At 37.9% G+C, this 17,385-nt stretch overlaps 1 long non-coding RNA gene across 1 annotated transcript; it reads right to left on the bottom strand.

The window, feature by feature from the left end:
* Positions 1-5,032: 5,032 nt before the first annotated feature.
* Positions 5,033-16,477, bottom strand: LOC121143100. Its single transcript, XR_005880210.1, has 2 exons — positions 16,219-16,477; positions 5,033-5,377 (listed from the first exon to the last, which is right to left on the bottom strand). It is a non-coding gene; the product is annotated as an uncharacterized LOC121143100 (long non-coding RNA).
* Between the last annotated feature and the right edge of the window lie 908 nt (positions 16,478-17,385).

Genomic DNA, 17,385 nt, shown 5'->3' with positions numbered 1-17,385 from the left:
TTTTGCAAATGGCCCCAATGTTAATTACTGTATCAGCTGCTGAACTGCTTACTCTGGGCTGTCTGAAGGTTTGAATGAAATCTCCTTCTATCGAGGCTACAGGAAATAACAGTCATCGCCAAACTGCAAAATATCACCTAGATTTCTTTTTTTAAGTCAGATCCATTTAAAAAAGCATTGCAGCTCCCAGAAGTGTAATTAAGTTGCTTAGCTGAACAGGGAGCTGTCTGTGGCCTTTAAAAATATCAATTGTAAGGGAAAATGGAAAAGGGAACAAAAAGTAGGTAAAAAATGATGAAGAGAAAGGGCAGGTAAGAATAATAAGGAAGGATGTTCCTGTTCGTGGTATGGGGTCTCCATTTGCAAGGTGCCAATCATAGATGAACATCTGGGACTGTTTTGTTATGGAGTTGATATCCTTGGAAAAAATAAGGAAGTGTTTAGACCTCCCATCAGATGTTTCTCAAGGGCAGGTTTCTAGCTGAATTGCAAAGTAGTGATGGAATTTCAAAATGCATCATATTGTTCTTAGACAATATGTTGTTCTCAAGAGATTATCATGGTTAAACTCCTATGCAAGGATAAGAAGGTGTGCACACACAAGTGTGCATGTGTCTATTTGCACAGACCCTTGACAGTGTAAATGGGAGAAGGGCATCAGGGAGAGGTACACAGAGGTGAGTGCAGATGCATTCCAACAGGAAAATAACTTCTCTGCAGCTCTGAATGTGTTTCAAAATTTAAAAAAAGGTTTAATTGGAAATGAGAATTGTGTGGTAGTTCACTTCTGTAATCCCAGCACTCAGGAAGTTGAGGCAGGAGAATAGCTGGGAGTTTGAGGACAGCATTAACTGCATAGTGAGTTTTAGGGCAAAATAAGTGACCCACATGAACAATATAAGAAAAGTATAAAATGAGGTTCCTAGCAGATTGGCACCTGTTCCTCTCTTGGACCATGACTGATGCCATTAGGGATGCCACACATGAGGCGTTGCATTCAGGTACTACAGCCTGTTATACCTTAGACCACACTGACCTTGCAAATATCCTGCAAATTGATTTCCAGGCCGTTCCCCTGTAGATACCCTTGGCATCCTAGATGAAGATGCATGCTCAAGTCAAGCCAGCTGTGGTTCTTGGATGTCTGTGCTCATCGGTGCGCAGAATTACAAGGCTTTGATGGCATCATCGTTGTTCATCTACAGAACAGCACTGGGGTGAAGTAGTGGGTGTAAAGATTTCACTAGACCCAAAATAAATGATGAATGGGTGTTGATGGGAGAATACTTACACAGATAAGTATAGAGAACCACCGGGGCGCTTCTCTAACCTTCCTAATGGATCGGCTTTTCCAGATTAAAAACCTGGAAAAAGGAAGCCAGGCCTCAAGCTCCCTCTTTCCATTTCCTTCTGCCTGAAGCCACACCCGAAGGGGTGTGACCACCATCACAGACCGCTACATTTGGGGTCTTCTACAAGGACAAATTTACGAACTGTAAGCAGTTAAATGAACTCATCACATGAGCCTTTCTCAAAGAATAGCGCTGATTAGCGGTTTTCTATACTTTGAAACATGACCGTGGATTGTAAAGCTCTAGAATATAGAGACCGATAACCTTTGAGACAATAGTGTCCAGATTCATATGTACTTTAGCATCATTAAATCGGTTTTACATATTTTGTTCATGAATTTTTATGCATAACAATGTCCTTGATGTTAAATTTATATGGATGTTGATCACATTAATTCATGCTATGACCTAAAAATAGTTCTGTGACAATCTCACCTAAGATGTCAGACCCCAATCACGAAATACAAGGAAGGTGGCACCTGCTTTACACTTAGGGTTAGAGTCTCCCAGACACAAACATTTCCACAAGTAACCAACAAAACAGAATTTAAATTATCAGAATATTATCCACAATCCTGTTTTTCTTTTGGGGGCCCGGGGGCAGTTCAAGACAGAGTTTCTCTGTATAACAGCTCTGGCTGTCCTGAAACTCATTCTGTAGACTAGTTTGTCCTCAAACTCACAGAGATTGGTCTTCCTCTGTCTCCTGGAGTGCTGGGACTAAAGGTTTGAGTGCCAAGATAGCCCTGTTTTTCTTAACAATCTCCTGGTAATAAAAGAAAATATTTTGATTTCTGCTCATTGGACAACCTTTATTCACATGAGGAGTCTTATCTTTCAGGAAAAACAAATAAACAAAAGAATTACCATAAAAATAAAAGAGAGCAGAAAGCGATTGGTTTATAATGTGCTCAAGTATAAAGAGAAGAGATCAAGCTGAGAAAGTTTATTGCTTCTTATCACACACCGACAGCTCAAAGCACGAGTCAAGATGTCCTCACTGAGAAGCCAAGACAGCAATGTTCCATTTCTGTTCAGGAAGAAAGTACCACAAAGGAGAACGAGTATTTGAATAACTCAATAGGTAAGGGGAGAATTTACATGTCAAATTGTCCTGATCCATGAACATGGGACACATTTTCCATGGCCATTCCATGAGTAAACTGTCAGGAGTGAGAAGCCATTGCTGTTCCTCCATGAACCAGTGACACAGAACGTTTATTTGAAGATGTAAAGAGTTGAGAACCATGAGAGCGTGTCTTCTCAAATCAGTAGGTCTTTAGAGAGTTGTGTCCCCTAAAGATGACTCGTGTACATTTATTTGTATGTATTCAAAACTCCAAACCCTAAACTCCAAGTTTTATAGAACAAAGAGAAAGAAAGGGGAACTTCTCACACACTTGTTTGTATGGGGCACAAGAAGACATCAGTGGAGTTTTATTCACTTTCTATTGCATTGAGCATGAGTGCAGAAATGTACTTTTCTTTCCAAAGGAATGGTTAGGGTCGGTTTAAGGAGGGTTGCATTTTTGCATTTTTTTCTGTCTCTAGTGTGTTAGGTTTCTTCTAACATTTTTGGTAAGTGGCCTTAGGAGCTGGAAGACAAGCACAGACCAGCCTATTAGCTTGCTTACTAGCCAAACACACCCCCCCCCGCAACCATAGCTGCTGAAAATCTGAACATAGAAAAGTCAATATAGTACGTGGATATAGCAAGTAATGGAAACCATCCACATGAAAAATAACTAGTTATAACTGTCATGAAAACATCTTTTATCCTGCAGCCTCATCTAACCCAACGCTATTTGTCACTGCATGCATCCACAAACTCCTCAAGCCAACCATTACATTTTATGAGGTATCAGTTTTATTCTATACTGTGCCAGATACTGCTGAAACCCTTTTAAGCCTCAGCATTCCTCATTCATTTATATGTACTTGTAAGGGTCCAGTTTACATGTTCAATGAGGAAAGAACAAGCATTTTTGCAATATGTACATGTTTCATTAAAAGTTACCATTTAAACTCTTCATTATGAGCACCTAATTGTAACAAAGTATATGTTTGTGAGTGCATATATGTGTGGCTGCTAATTTTCTATGCTAAAACAATTGCCCAGACATTTTGTGTTTATTAGAGGGAGTGCATTATTTCACTTAATTAGGGTCCCAACTCTCTTTACAACAATTTGTGATACTTCATTTTGAAGCCACTGACATTTCAGCTACTGTATAATTCTTGTGCATAAACACTGACTCAAGCTACAATCTACAATTTGAGGTACTGAAGAGAAGGGGAGGGAACAAACCATGTGATATGAGACTCAGAGTCATAGCTCAGCTCCTGTAATAACTGTCATAGGAGAGCAGATGTGAGGTGCTAATGGCTGTCTCCTTGATGTTTTGCAGACTAGGAAGTTTTCCTACTAATTTATAAACTTGTTGAAGTCATAAGCACTTAGGAAGGCAGTTACAAGCCATGCTTTTCTTACAGGTCTTACTAAGAAGAGTATCCTTATTACTTCTAAACAATAATGTGTATTCTGCACTAACAGCAGTGATCATTAATCAACCTGAAAATCAAAGCTGAGTTAACTTCCTGCTCCACCATTACTTGTATGCAGGATTCGGTTAGTGTCAGTTTCTAGGGATGGTGAAGACCAATGCTTATAGCATTTAAAGGAAAGTTGCCCTGATGTCTCCATACAAATCTATCCAAGAGCCACTTATTTCCATTTCTCCTAGTAGAATGACAGTGGAGAATGCCCAGAAAGTATTTCATTAATTTAAAAATAAAATAAGACAATATCACATGAAAAACATCACATGAAAGGGGGTAGACATTAGAGAATGTCTATTTCTTCCCTTTATGTTAAGAGCTTAGGAGAGGATAAAATTTCTGTGAGGAAAAGGTTAATATGATTGCATGCATACATTTCTTTTTTGGAGGCGGGAGGAGTCTGTTTGTATTGGTCAGTAGGAGTAAAGCTTCTATTTAGGTACCAATTCAATTTCTCCATATTTGATGACAAGCAAGTGATTCTTCAGCAATAAGACCTTACCATCAGGTTATAGAAAGTAACTAACAGCATTGGCAATGACATGTAATGTTTAGGGGGTAGTCTATGTGACCCATTTGGTTAATGAGTCAACAACACTTAACCCTTCCTCATACTAAGAATTTTATTTGGAAGCATATGATGTCTATCTGGGGCCTTGTCTCCCCCCATTGCATGCACACATTTTTTACACAATGGTAAATCTTTGGAAAAGCACCTATTTTGAAATATAAACATCCACAAAATGTACTCAGGCACATATGACTCCTTCAAGTGTTTAAGGACATAACTCAATTGATGCATTCTTTTGAAAACTGAGACCCAAAAATCTGCAGTTAAAATTTATGAACATTTTATCTTTCTGTCCCTAAAATTTCCAATGGGCAATCACAGTTTGATGTCTGTGGGAGATTTCTAACTGGCTGAAAACCCAAGTAGCATCTATAGCACCTTATATCTTTGTAAATTCTGCAAAACTCTGCAACAGGGACCCTTTATCAATCGGTTATGTTTGTATCCAATGCATCAGTTTTACATAAAGAAGTTTAGAAATGACTACAATTATGATAAACAGTAGTATGTGACGTCTTTGATCTTTAAAAAAACCACCATACTCAATAGCTGGGAAAATGGCTTAGCAATAAAGCAATTGTCTTGAGGGTGTGAGGACCACAGTTTGGATCCCCAGAATCTATTTGAAAAGCCATGGAAACACGGAGGTCCACCTAGAGGTCCAGGTAATCATGAAGGTCCACCTAGAGTTCCAGATAAGCACAAAGGTCCACATATAGGTTCAGATAAGCATGAAGGTCCACTTAGAGTTGCAGATAAGCATGGAGGTCCACCTACAGTTCCAGTTAAGCATGGAGGTCCACCTACAGTTCCAGACTTCAGGAGGTAGAGATGGGGAATCCCTGGAGTAATCTCATTAGACAGGTTCCCATGTCAATATATCAGATGGCAAGAGCTGGAGAAAGACATCTGAAATCAACCTTGGGCCTCCACTTGTACATACATGTGCACACATACCACGCCACCTACCAGACCTGTGTCTACACACATGCATTCACACATACACATGTGAAAAATAATACTATAACCAAAACAGTGGCATATATTTTCTTGACCTGATTTATCAGGCCTATTTGTTTTTATATATAACAAACACCTTTACTAATTTTAGCACAGTAATCTTCTTAAAATACTACTTTGTAACCTGTTTAAAATAATTGCTGTTGTCAAACTATAAATACAAAGGTCACTTGGAGGTTCTTTTGTGATATACTAGTTAGAAGACATTGCTTAAGAATAAATAGTCAAAAATACACTTATTGTAGAATTACTATGCACAGTGCACTGTAAAAACCTGAAAAAGAATTTCAGAGAATCTGCCTGAGCTGAAAATGTCTTGTTTACCTAAAACAATAGCATGAGACAATGAAACAAATAGCATTGCTTAAGAATGTGTGCTTCTGCTGGACAGTGTTGGCACATGCCTTTAATGCCAGCACTTGGAAGGCAGAGGCAATGGGATCTCTGTGAGTCTGAGGCCACCCCGGTCTACAGAGCAAGTTCGAGTCTTCCCTGACATCTGTGTACTCCAGCACCTCCCCCAGGATACATGCAGAGTCACCAGGTGGTAGGAAACAAATGGATAATCAGCTGTACCCTACTTGGCTATTGTATAAACAGTTGTAAACCATTGACAAACCAACTGGGATGATCTTTTGCAAGGGGATTGGGGCATAACTGAATTCCCCAAGACTAGAAATAAGGGCTTTTAGGAAGGGTAACCGTGTGGCAAACCATCTATAAAACCCTTCTGAACTATAATCAGAATAACATACATAAGCTGAGGTCACAAGTAAGTATATAAAGTATCAAATGCACTAAAAACTCAGAATGTCAATATACAGTCAATTTGTAGAAAATTGTTCCCAATAAAATCTTGATCCCTTAATTTCCTGATTAGTATGCAGATATATGTCTTCTGAAAAAGCTTATTTCACAAATTACGTCTTTGCACCAAGTGGGATATTGAATTGGAAATATCTAATATAAACTTAGAATTTTTGAATAATTTCTTGAGAATTTGATAAATGTACCATACTTACATCCTATCCACACCTTCTACCCACCCCATTCCACTCCTCCTGTGGCTCCCTACTCCTTCTCAAATTCAAGACCTCTTCTTTTATTATATATATGTATATGTGTGTGTGTGTGTGTGTGTGCTATATAAATACAACCTGCTGAATCTATTTAGTATTGTTCACATACATATGTCATATGTATATGTGTTTAGGGGTGATTGGATAACCAACCAGGGAGTTCATTGATGGAGAAGACTGTATCTCCACTTCTCAGTAGCCATTAATTGCCTGTACCTCTTAATCTAGTGATGGAGCCTCTCAAGATCCCTGTCCCCCAACATCCATATTGTCATAATTACTACAAGATAGATTATTTTTAAGGAAGCATGATTAGTTTCACTATAGACAAGGAAATCTTTCACTTCTTAGAGATTGGTGGGAGTCTTGCAGATGAGCTCATCCAGGGGAAGAGTAGGATTAATAGAGATGAGTTATCAAAAAGGACATGGAAAGTTTGATACAGTGTGTAACATGTGGATGGAAATAAATGACAATGCAAAACAGAACTCTAAAAGAGATAACATGGAACCCCAGGAGAAAAACACCAACTGGAAAGTGAATTCAACTATAAAACATCATGGAAAAAAAAACATACTGAGACGTAAAGTCTACTATCAAATGTCCTGGAAAAAAATCATAGGTCCGGGACTCCCAAAAATCAACCTATGTAATTCACACACAAGAGAAATATGAGTCCAAATATATACTAGATGCTCTTAAGGACATTTAATAATATTAGGAAGAGTTTAGCAGTGACCTTGAAAAGGAAGGGAATTCTGGCAGGAGAGGATTCAGCCACACAGAGTGGTATCTCCTGGGAATAACAGGGTCAAGATAGAATTAGTTTCTGTTTTATTCTTTTATAGTAAAAAAGAAGAAACTGCTTGTTTGAAGGCAAACAATAATAAGTCCATCGAGAGAGAGATTGAAGGGGCCATAGATGAAGCTAAATGATTGCACTGGTAAATGTTAAAAAGTTAAAGTTCAGGCATTAGTCAGCAATTTGGGGCTTTATATGAAAGGGTTGAATTAGTTTAATAACTCATGGAATAAGAGTGTTTTTCTGTATCAGCTCTCTTTGTCACTCTGCCATGTGCTTTCATGGCTCTTCATTCTTAAAAAGGAGCTCTTTTATTTCATCATGTCCTTTCGAACAGTTAATTAGTTTTAATTTTACCATGACATACAAATTTTGAATAATCACCCTAATTGTTGATCCAATTCCAAATGTATAAATTGGGCTGTTTTCCCCCTTTTATAACTACCAGGGAATTTCAAATTTAAAAAAAAAATGTGTGGGCCCTAAAATTTATTTCAGTAAAAAGTCTACCTCATAAAAGTGATACTTCTATAACCCTGCATCAACTTATATCTAAAACTTACACAGATGTATCTATGAAGTAGAATAATTATCCAAAAGCAATGTCTTGGTTCTTTCAAATGTCACCTGTCACCATTAATATTCTAAGCTGACACTTTGTCACCTCTCTTCTGAGTGTGATTATTACCTAAACAAGGGTCAGAGTCCCCCTCCTTGTACTTAAAGTCCCCCTCCATTCCTAGAAACCTCAGCAGCACAATTGTCTAAGACAGAGATCCAACCTCTGCTGCAGCAGCTGCTCCCTTGACATTTCTTGGCGAACGTCCTGAACCTAAATGTCCCTTGGGCAAGATAAAATTTCAGTGTGATGGGATATCAATTTCTCTCACAATTAAATCCTGTCCTAGACATGCAGATATATAGCAGCAACCTCATCACTGCCCAAAGCTAGCCAGCTTGGGGGAGATGATTCTTTGGTAATTTGCTCAGGAAAAAAAAAAGCAGGGATGGTCAGGCGAGTCATCCATGAATATTTCCCTACCATTCTCCAAAACAAAACAAGAGAGAGGCTGAAGGAGAAGAAGCAACAGTACTCAGTGTCTCTGCTACACCGAATATAAATAAGAGCAAAATTCGGTCAATGATTACAAAAATAACCAACTTCCTGTTTAGGCCATGAGGCTACTTATACAATTCATCCCAAATAATTGTAAAAATATTTGGAGGTGCTTACACTTCCATAGAGGTCTACAGTTTGGTTTTGTGTATATGTTTATACAGGTGTGCAAGTACTTGCAGGTGTACATGAACACATGTGTGCATGTGTATGGAGGCCAGACACCAACCTTGGGTCTTATTCTTCAGATACTGTCCATGTTATTTTTTGAGACAGGGTCTCTTGTTGGCCAGACTAGAAGGCCAGCAAGATCCACTTTCCTCTTACCTCCCCATTGCTGTAAGCTTCAAGACACCCAGTTTTCTCATGTGCTTTCTTGGGGTGGAGCCCAAGTCCTCCCTCATGTTTGCAAGGTAAGGGGGTTTATGAACTGAGCTATCTCCCAAAACCCATAAAGTTTATTTATAATGTACATTATAGTAACACAAAGGATAAGCAGATGGCAATTGTGACATATTGTTATTTAGACAACAGTAAAACTGAAAACTTGGTAGGAATACAAAGTTTTCCTCATCCTTACAAAATCATTCACCCAATGTTATGCAAAATTCTTCACAAACTCCTTTGCTATAGTCTCCCTATTGTGTCTCTCCTGAAGTATTAATGTCAAATAATTATAAGGTTCTTTTATACTCTAGAAACACAAATTATAGGCAAAGACTTCAAAACACTGAAGAATTACTTCTCAAATGTAATGCACATACAGTTCAACTGAGGATCTTGTCAAAATGCCGACTCTAATTCAGTCAGTCTGAGGTGGGGTCTGAAAGCCCTGAGACTTTCTATTTCTAATCAGCCCCCAATTTTGAATAACAAGAATGTTAAAGAAATGTTCAATGTTGAGTACAGAGGATACCAAAGAACCAGAAATCGGATATATATTATGTACGTATCATGCATGTATACACACACACACACACACACACACACACACACACATATGCACTAGGTAGTAGAGAGATAGCAGAACTATGTAGGATAAGCAAGCAGAAGATTTGCAGTAAGCAAACTCTAGGGCTGTTCAAAAACTGGTAGAATGGAGACCCAAGAAAGAAGATAGTCAGTTTAAAAAGACCTAAAGCAGAAGAGCAGTGTCCTAGTTCAAGTAGCTAAGCAAGAGGAGTTTCTCTTTCTTACAAGGGCTCAGCTCCCTCGTTCTATTTGGGCTTTCAAATGCTTGCAAGGGAACTGCAAACATGAGCAAGGAAAATCAGCTTTACTTAGTCTACTAATTCAAATGTTAATCTCATTCAAAAACACTCTTATAATCCTACCAGAATTAGTGTCTGACCAAACATCTGGGTACCAGTGGCCCAGACAAGCTGACATATAAAACTAACCTTTGAAAGTGCTATTGTGACTCTGACACATTTTTTAAAAACTCAATAACCTATTGGAAGTAATTACAAATCTTTTAAAGCCACAATTTATTTAGAGCCTGGCCTATAATAAGTTAAGGGTACAAGTAGTGTTGCTTGATTATAGTATTTGCTATTCGAGGTAACAGAAATCATTCTTATTTTAAAGATGCCAGATATTCACATCGGAAACTCAGTTTTAGATGCTGACAGGCCTTGGGAAACGGCAGACAACATTCACTCAAGAATCACATGAGGACTAAGATGGGGTAGTTGGAGGTCAGTTAGTCTAAAGACTGAGTGATAGGGAAAATCATGAGTATTGGTTACGGGAAGAACGGGAAACTTTGTAAAGCACAACTGAAGGAGAGTTTGCAGTCCTTCTAGAAGGATTAGTCCCAGTTGGGAGGCACAAGCCACACAGGAGAGAAAGCAGTTGCTGGGGGCTGGAACTACTGCGTGAGACAAAAGGGGAGCCCCAGAGAATCTACACTGTACTCTCTGTAGCAGATATCTTAAAGATGAGAGCGGGTGCCTGCATGGAAGGCAGCTGCAGCCACAGAAACAGGGGAGGGGACAAGAAACCTCACACTGGCACTTAACCAAAGCAGCCATTTTCAGGAGCTTGCTGGCAGGAGATGCAAAAAGTCCCTCCCTGAACCACACTCTGGGAACCCAAAGCAAGTGTCACAGGACTATACCCTACATCTGCTCCATGGCACACTTCTAGATAGGGACAGATGTTTTTGAGTATGAATCATATGGTGTTCAGTGAAGTAGAAATCTAGTCTAGAGGGAGCCACAGAGATGCGAGGTCTGCATGTGTCCTGATGCTGTGAGGGACCTCCCAGAGGCTAGACCAGAGACAGCACCGGGTGAGAGACAGTGTCGAGATGGCCACACTTTGACCCATAGACTAGACGAGAGACAGCACCGGGAGAGACAGTGTGGAGATGGCCACACTTTGACCAGAGACTAGACGAGAGACAGCACCGGGAGAGACAGTGTGGAAATGGCCACACTTTGACCCAGCTGCCTGTCCTTTGTTCATTTAAGTCAGTGTAGTGGGTCAGCTTCACTTCTTATGAGCTGCTTCTTTTTCTTTCTCTCTTTTGTTTTTATTTCATTTTCTTAATCCTTTTCAGGTTTCCCCAAGGAACACAGACTGGCCTGGAGTTACTGGGGTCTCCAGGCCTTAGCCTGCCAAGTGCTGAAATGGCTTAGGTTATCTGACTGCATTTCTTTACTCTTTTTTTTTCCTTTACACTCCCCCTTTAGCAAGAGCTACCTCGTCTCCTTCTTGTGTCTTTTTTGTTCAGTGCTTCACATGCTTTTCTCCACCACCCTGAGACTAGTCTCCAGTCTGACTTTGCTTTTCTTTACATTCAGAGCCTTAGTACATGCACTACTTTCCATGTTCATTTACTCCCCTGAAAGTATCGGAGTTAAAAGGGTGGCTATTTTGAATTGACTATCACTCTATTTTCCACACTGGGCTTATTCATCAGCTGTGATTGTTTCTGTTGGCATAATGACTGCTTTCATACTGCCACTGATGACCGTGTCCAGAGCTCTAGCACATGGGCAAAGAGTTAAACAACAGAGCTCCATTTTCAGCTGCTATATGGTGATCCTACTTGAACACTGGAAATACATCCCTGAAAGAGAATAAGCACAGTAATAAAACAATTCCAGATGCAAAGTACCCTTAGAAACAAGAAACATGAAAAACCTAGGCAATATGTCTCCCCATAAAAATTACTAATTCCACAATAACAGCTTCCAATAGAGTGAATTAAATGAAGTCCCAGACAAAGAATTCAAAAGCTTGGTTATAAGAATGTGGGATGAAATCAAAGAGGACATAAATAAACTCTTGAATAAGTTCAAAAAGGACACAAACAAATAGCAAAATGAAATTATGGAGTCCATATGGGATATGGAAGAAGAATTCAATAAAGAAAATGATTGAAAAAAATCAAATTGTAATATTCAAAATGAAAAATTCAATAAATCAAATAAAAAGCCTCATCAATACAATGGATGAAATGGAAAACAGATTATAAAGGCTTGAATATAATGAAAATATATTAGAATATTCAGAAAATGAGAAAGATAATAAGAATATAGAAGCAGAACATACAAGATCTACAGGTAGTCTTCAAAGCAAAATCTATGAATCACAGTCATAGAAGGAGAATTTCAGGTTAAAGGCAAAGAAGAAACATCCAATAAAACCACAGCAGAAATATCCCAAATTCAAAGATACATTTTGAATGCCAAAAGACAAAACTAAAATATAATCTCAAATTTTATTTAGAGCACGGTTAAATATATGGAACAAGGAAAGCTGCAAGAGAAGCAAGGAGTCACATGTAAAGATAACCCCATCAGAATAAGAACAAATTTAGCAAGAGAAACTTTAAAAATCCAGGAAGTCACAGAACAATGTATTTCAAACTCCAAAAGACATTATCAGGCCAGATTCCAATCTACAACAAAGTTATTCTTCATAATTGAAGGAAAAACAAAAACACTCTGTAACAAACACAGGCTAAAAGATTCATGGTCATTAATCTAGAAGAATAGAAAATACTTGGAGGAATGCTACACACATAAGAGAAAGAGAAACACACTGATGCAACCAGAGGGAAACATTCACGAGGACAGTAAATAAGCCAGCAAGGACTAAGAAAGTTATTTTAAAAAGAAGAATTAAATAAAATGACAGGAATGAGTACATAGCTTTCAAGAATCACTGTGGCTGATAATGGTCTCAGTTCTTCAAGTAAAGGATACAAACTAGCAGACTGTATTAAAATTGAACCCATCTATTTGTTGCCTATAAGAAACCCACCACATTGGTCAATACAACACAATGTTAATGTGAAGAATAAGAAAAAAAATATTCCAAGATAATGGAACTAGAAGTCAAGAAATGTAGCACTTCTAAATGCTGACAATAGATTCCAATCCAAAATTTGTCAGACGTGATAAAATGATTACTGCATATTGATTAAAGAAACAATCCATCAACACCATATTAGATTTTGAATATACATACACTGAACATTAGTGTACCCAAATTCGTAAAACTAAACAGTACAAGAAATTAAGGCTTGGATTGATCTCAACAGACAATAGTAGGTGATTTCAATACCTTATTCTCACCAATAAGTTTTGAAGACAAAAAAAAATCAACAAAGAAATGACATTGTAGATCAAATGAATTTAATAGACATCTACATAGTATCCTATCCAAACATTTACAATTTATAACACACATCCTTCTTAGAAGCCCATAAACTCTCTCAAATCATAACATTTTAAGAAACAAAGTTTTGTCAGAAACAGACAATTAAAATAATATGTTGTATTCTACCTGATCACAGTAAAACAAAAATTTAAAAGGAAACAACCAAAGAAAACTATAGAACACACAGAAACTCACGAAGATGGAAAAATACACTATTAAACTGCGAATGAATCATTGAAGAAGTGAGAAGAGAAATTTGAAAACTCATAGAATTAAAGGAAAATGGAAACACAATATGTCAGAGTCAGTGGGGGAGAATACAAGCAGTACCAAAATACAAGTTTATAGCTATAAATGGCTACCTTATTATATGCATCAAATGTCATTGTCTTTGCATATACAAGGCGACTCTCGGAGTAGTAGTAGGCACTGAGTTCAGTGTTCTGAGCACATGACTGGTAGACTAACAAATACTGAGATATGCTTTCAGTCCAGTGAAGAGAATGGCATCCTCTTGCAGACACTATGATTACAGATACACAGGAGACCTTTACAGACTCCATCAGAAATCTCTTAGAATTGATAAACATGTTTATCAGAGTAGCAGAATGCAAAATTATTCCACAAACCAATAGCTTTTCCATGTATCAATAATAAACATGCTGAGCACCAAATCAAGAAAACAAGGCCATTTGCAATGGTTTCAAGCAAACCTAATAATAAACTTATTGATGTAGGAAAAGACTTATATAATGAAAAATCTAAAACATTAAAGAAATGAGACATGAAAAGATGAAAATAGTGCCCATGCTCATGAATCAACAAAATTAATATAGTGAACTTGGTTATGTTACCAAAAGTAATTTACAAAGTCAAGGAAATTCCATCAAACTTTCAATTCCATTCTTCACAGAACTAAGGGGAAAAAATCCTGACACTTACATGTGAAAACAGAATGTGTTGACAGCTAAAGTAATTCCCAGGGGGGAAAAACAGTGCAGGTATAACAAGAGCAGACTTTAAGTCCCACTACAATGCTGTAATGATAAAGTCAGCATATTAATGACACATTAAACAAACATATAAATCAATGGAACAGAATAGAGGACCCAGAAGAAAGCACACAGCCACAGTCACCTAATTTTTCACAAATATGCCTGTTAGCTGATAAACTCCTTTCTGTCTCTGACATTAATAATCTAAGTCAAATGAGACAACCCTAGTCCTGTGTAGCTTCAAACAATTGCTGCAAAAGCCAATACAACAATATACCCACAATAGAATTATTCCAAATCTCACATTCTGCCAACTCCACTATTATTATTATTACCTTACTTTAAAATTCCAGCTCTTAATTTGAGTTTGACTTTGTTATTTATCTGACATAAACAGTAAGGCCCCCAGAGAACCTTTACTATTGCTTCCTGGGTATTTTTGCCATGGAAGAACACCATTAAATGGTAATCATCATGAAATTTCTGAGAACTGTTTTATTTGTGATAGTAACCATAAATGCATAAAAGTGAGTCCCTTGTGGCTCAGTAAACACATACATTGTGGACTTCCTACAATATTAATTAAAAATCAAAGGGTTGCTTTTGTTTGCAACAAGGGAACCTTAGGATGATAATGATAAAATCCTGCTACTATTAAAAAATTCTTATAAAGTGTGAAATTCTCTCATCAGCATTATCTAGCTGGAACTTATAAAATCCTGGCAGGGAGTCATATCACTGTGTTTCACAGATGACAAAATTGAAATTTCAAAAGGTTGACTGCCTGGGACAAACCGTCTGGCTCATACATTCATGGCACAACTGAGGTTTTCATCTTGCAATGCCAGCCTCTCTAATGTGTTAGGATTCAACCTCAGCTCCATGACCTGTAGATTGGATACCATTTTGCTTTGGGTGGAGACTTCAAGGAACACTAGAGAAACTTTAGCAGTCTCTAGACCACTGACTAGGTGGTCTAATTCAAAACAACAAAAATGTCTCTGCACACTGTCAAATACCTCTAGAGAAAGGGGTGGGCATGAGAAAGGCCACGTTGTCTCCAGTAGAAATCTATCACATCTCTCCATCTTTATGCTAGTATGTCTCTAATGTTCAAATCGTCTTCACAACCTTTCCCCCCTGCTGTGTAAGTCCAATAACCATGGTTATTTAGTGTCTGAGTGTGTTCCTTTCCTGGGGTTGCCACTAGCAGGTGGCTTTCAGTAAGAAACTGGTTCCTCACAGTTGTGAAGGTCAGAGTCTGAAATATTGTCAACAGAATTACTTCCTCTTGAGCAGTGGTCCTCAACCTTACTGATGCTGTGACCCTTTATTACAGCTCTTCGTGTTGTACTGACCGCCAACCATAAGATGATTTGGTTGATACTTCATAACTGTAATTTTACAGTTATGAATTGTAATGTAAATATTTGTGATTTCTGGTGTTCCTAGGTGACCCCTGCAAAAGGATCATTTGATCCCAGTTGGGTTGAGAACTGCTGCTTTTGACTATTCTAGCAGAGAAGCCCTCCAGACACACATGGGCTTAACTCTAGCCCCTGCCTCCCACTTCAAGTGGTTTTCTTGTTTCTGTGCTCTTCTATATCCTTGTTGTTGGGTTTAGGGGCAAACAAGGTATCCAGGATGGTCTAGGATCACAAATGAGTTCTCACAGGTTCTACAAGTAGGTAACTTTTTACAGGGTAGAGGAACATTCAACTCACTACATAAATTACATCAACCATAACTTTTCTAAGAATTCAAAGCAATTTCTGCATAATCTATCAATCTATCATCTCATTAATTTCATAAATACCCTATAAAATAACAAGAAATAAGAAGACAGTGATGCACAAACTGATTCAAGGCAATTTTGCTAAGAACAATGTGTTTTGGTCATTAGAATTATCTTCTAGTCTATGTCCAGGTTTTCCACGCTGAGGAACTGCAGTATGGGTGAGAGGGATAGTTAAATTCCCTCATAGTTAAGGAACCATAAATTTTACATAAGTTCTTGTGGGAGACTGAAAAAAGCAAAAGGTAACATACCTGGATTTTCAAATCCTTACATCAAAGTAAAATCAGCTTTCTGAGATCAACAGAACTTGGTGGAACCTTGCAAAAGAAAACAAGCATGGAACACCATCAGACCATGCAACGAAGCTGTTTCCCTATGTGGAAGTCTCCTCTAATGCCCATTCCCATGAGAGCTGCATCTTAATTTTAAGTGATCCGTGGTTATGGAGCCATGAACAGAAACAGACGTTAGTTTCAGAAAGTGTGGTACTCATCACACTTGCATCTACAAAAACCGATCCTCAGAGAAACCTTGAGATCCTGCTATCCAAAGAGGGCTTAGTCACAAAGGAATGGTCTGCTGATTTCCCCACAATGCTGCGCTTAATTTTTTTTGATACCTCTGCAATTCATTCTAACCAAAGTATCCAGTAAGTGATGAATCACCAGCAGACAGCAAATGACTCAGTTATAAAATCACAACCATCACTTGTACAAAAAAAAACCTTTTAAACATAAAGCATTATAAGTGAACCTCCTTCCTGATTTCTCTCATAGCAGCTTCTGTCTGCCTTCCAAAGGTGTCTGTGAACATGCCCAGTTACTCGCTTGTCTTACCTGTTTACAACTGGAAGTTATAATTCAGCAGTTTCAGCCTGTTGCATTCCCCATCGTGTGCACTGTATTTTACTTAGGCATTTCCTTTTATTAAAAAGTCATAAATTCATGTGGTTTAATTTTTTTTTCTTTTAAATAGAAAGCTGAGAGACAGAATGCCAAGTGACTTTCATTCCTGGCCCAGTACAGACAGCCAATAATTTTAACTGTGCCTTTTCAGAAATATTTTATGCATATTCATAAGCAACAGTCATTCTTATTTAATTGTGAAATTGTTACAGAAACTTACTTCCAATTCTCCTAAGATTTCAAGTCTTTGGTCTTAGTCGGCACCATCTCACAACTTTAGCATCTTTTAAAAGTATGTTTTCCTTTTATTGAAAACTGTAATTTTTTTCTCAGATAACATATCCTGATTATGGTTCCCCTCCCTCTGGTTCTCCCAGTTTTCTGCAAATCCCCTCCCATCCAGATCCACCTCTTTTATATCACTCATTAGAAAGCAAACAGGCTTCTAAGTGATAATAATAAAAATATAATATAAAGATGGGATAAGCAAAAACCAACACATGAAAATAGTAC

This window comes from Mesocricetus auratus, unplaced genomic scaffold (genome assembly GCF_017639785.1).
Source record: "Mesocricetus auratus isolate SY011 unplaced genomic scaffold, BCM_Maur_2.0 Super-Scaffold_100011, whole genome shotgun sequence".
NCBI classification, from domain to species: Eukaryota; Metazoa; Chordata; class Mammalia; order Rodentia; family Cricetidae; genus Mesocricetus; species Mesocricetus auratus.
This window is presented reverse-complemented; position numbering and strand designations above follow the sequence as displayed.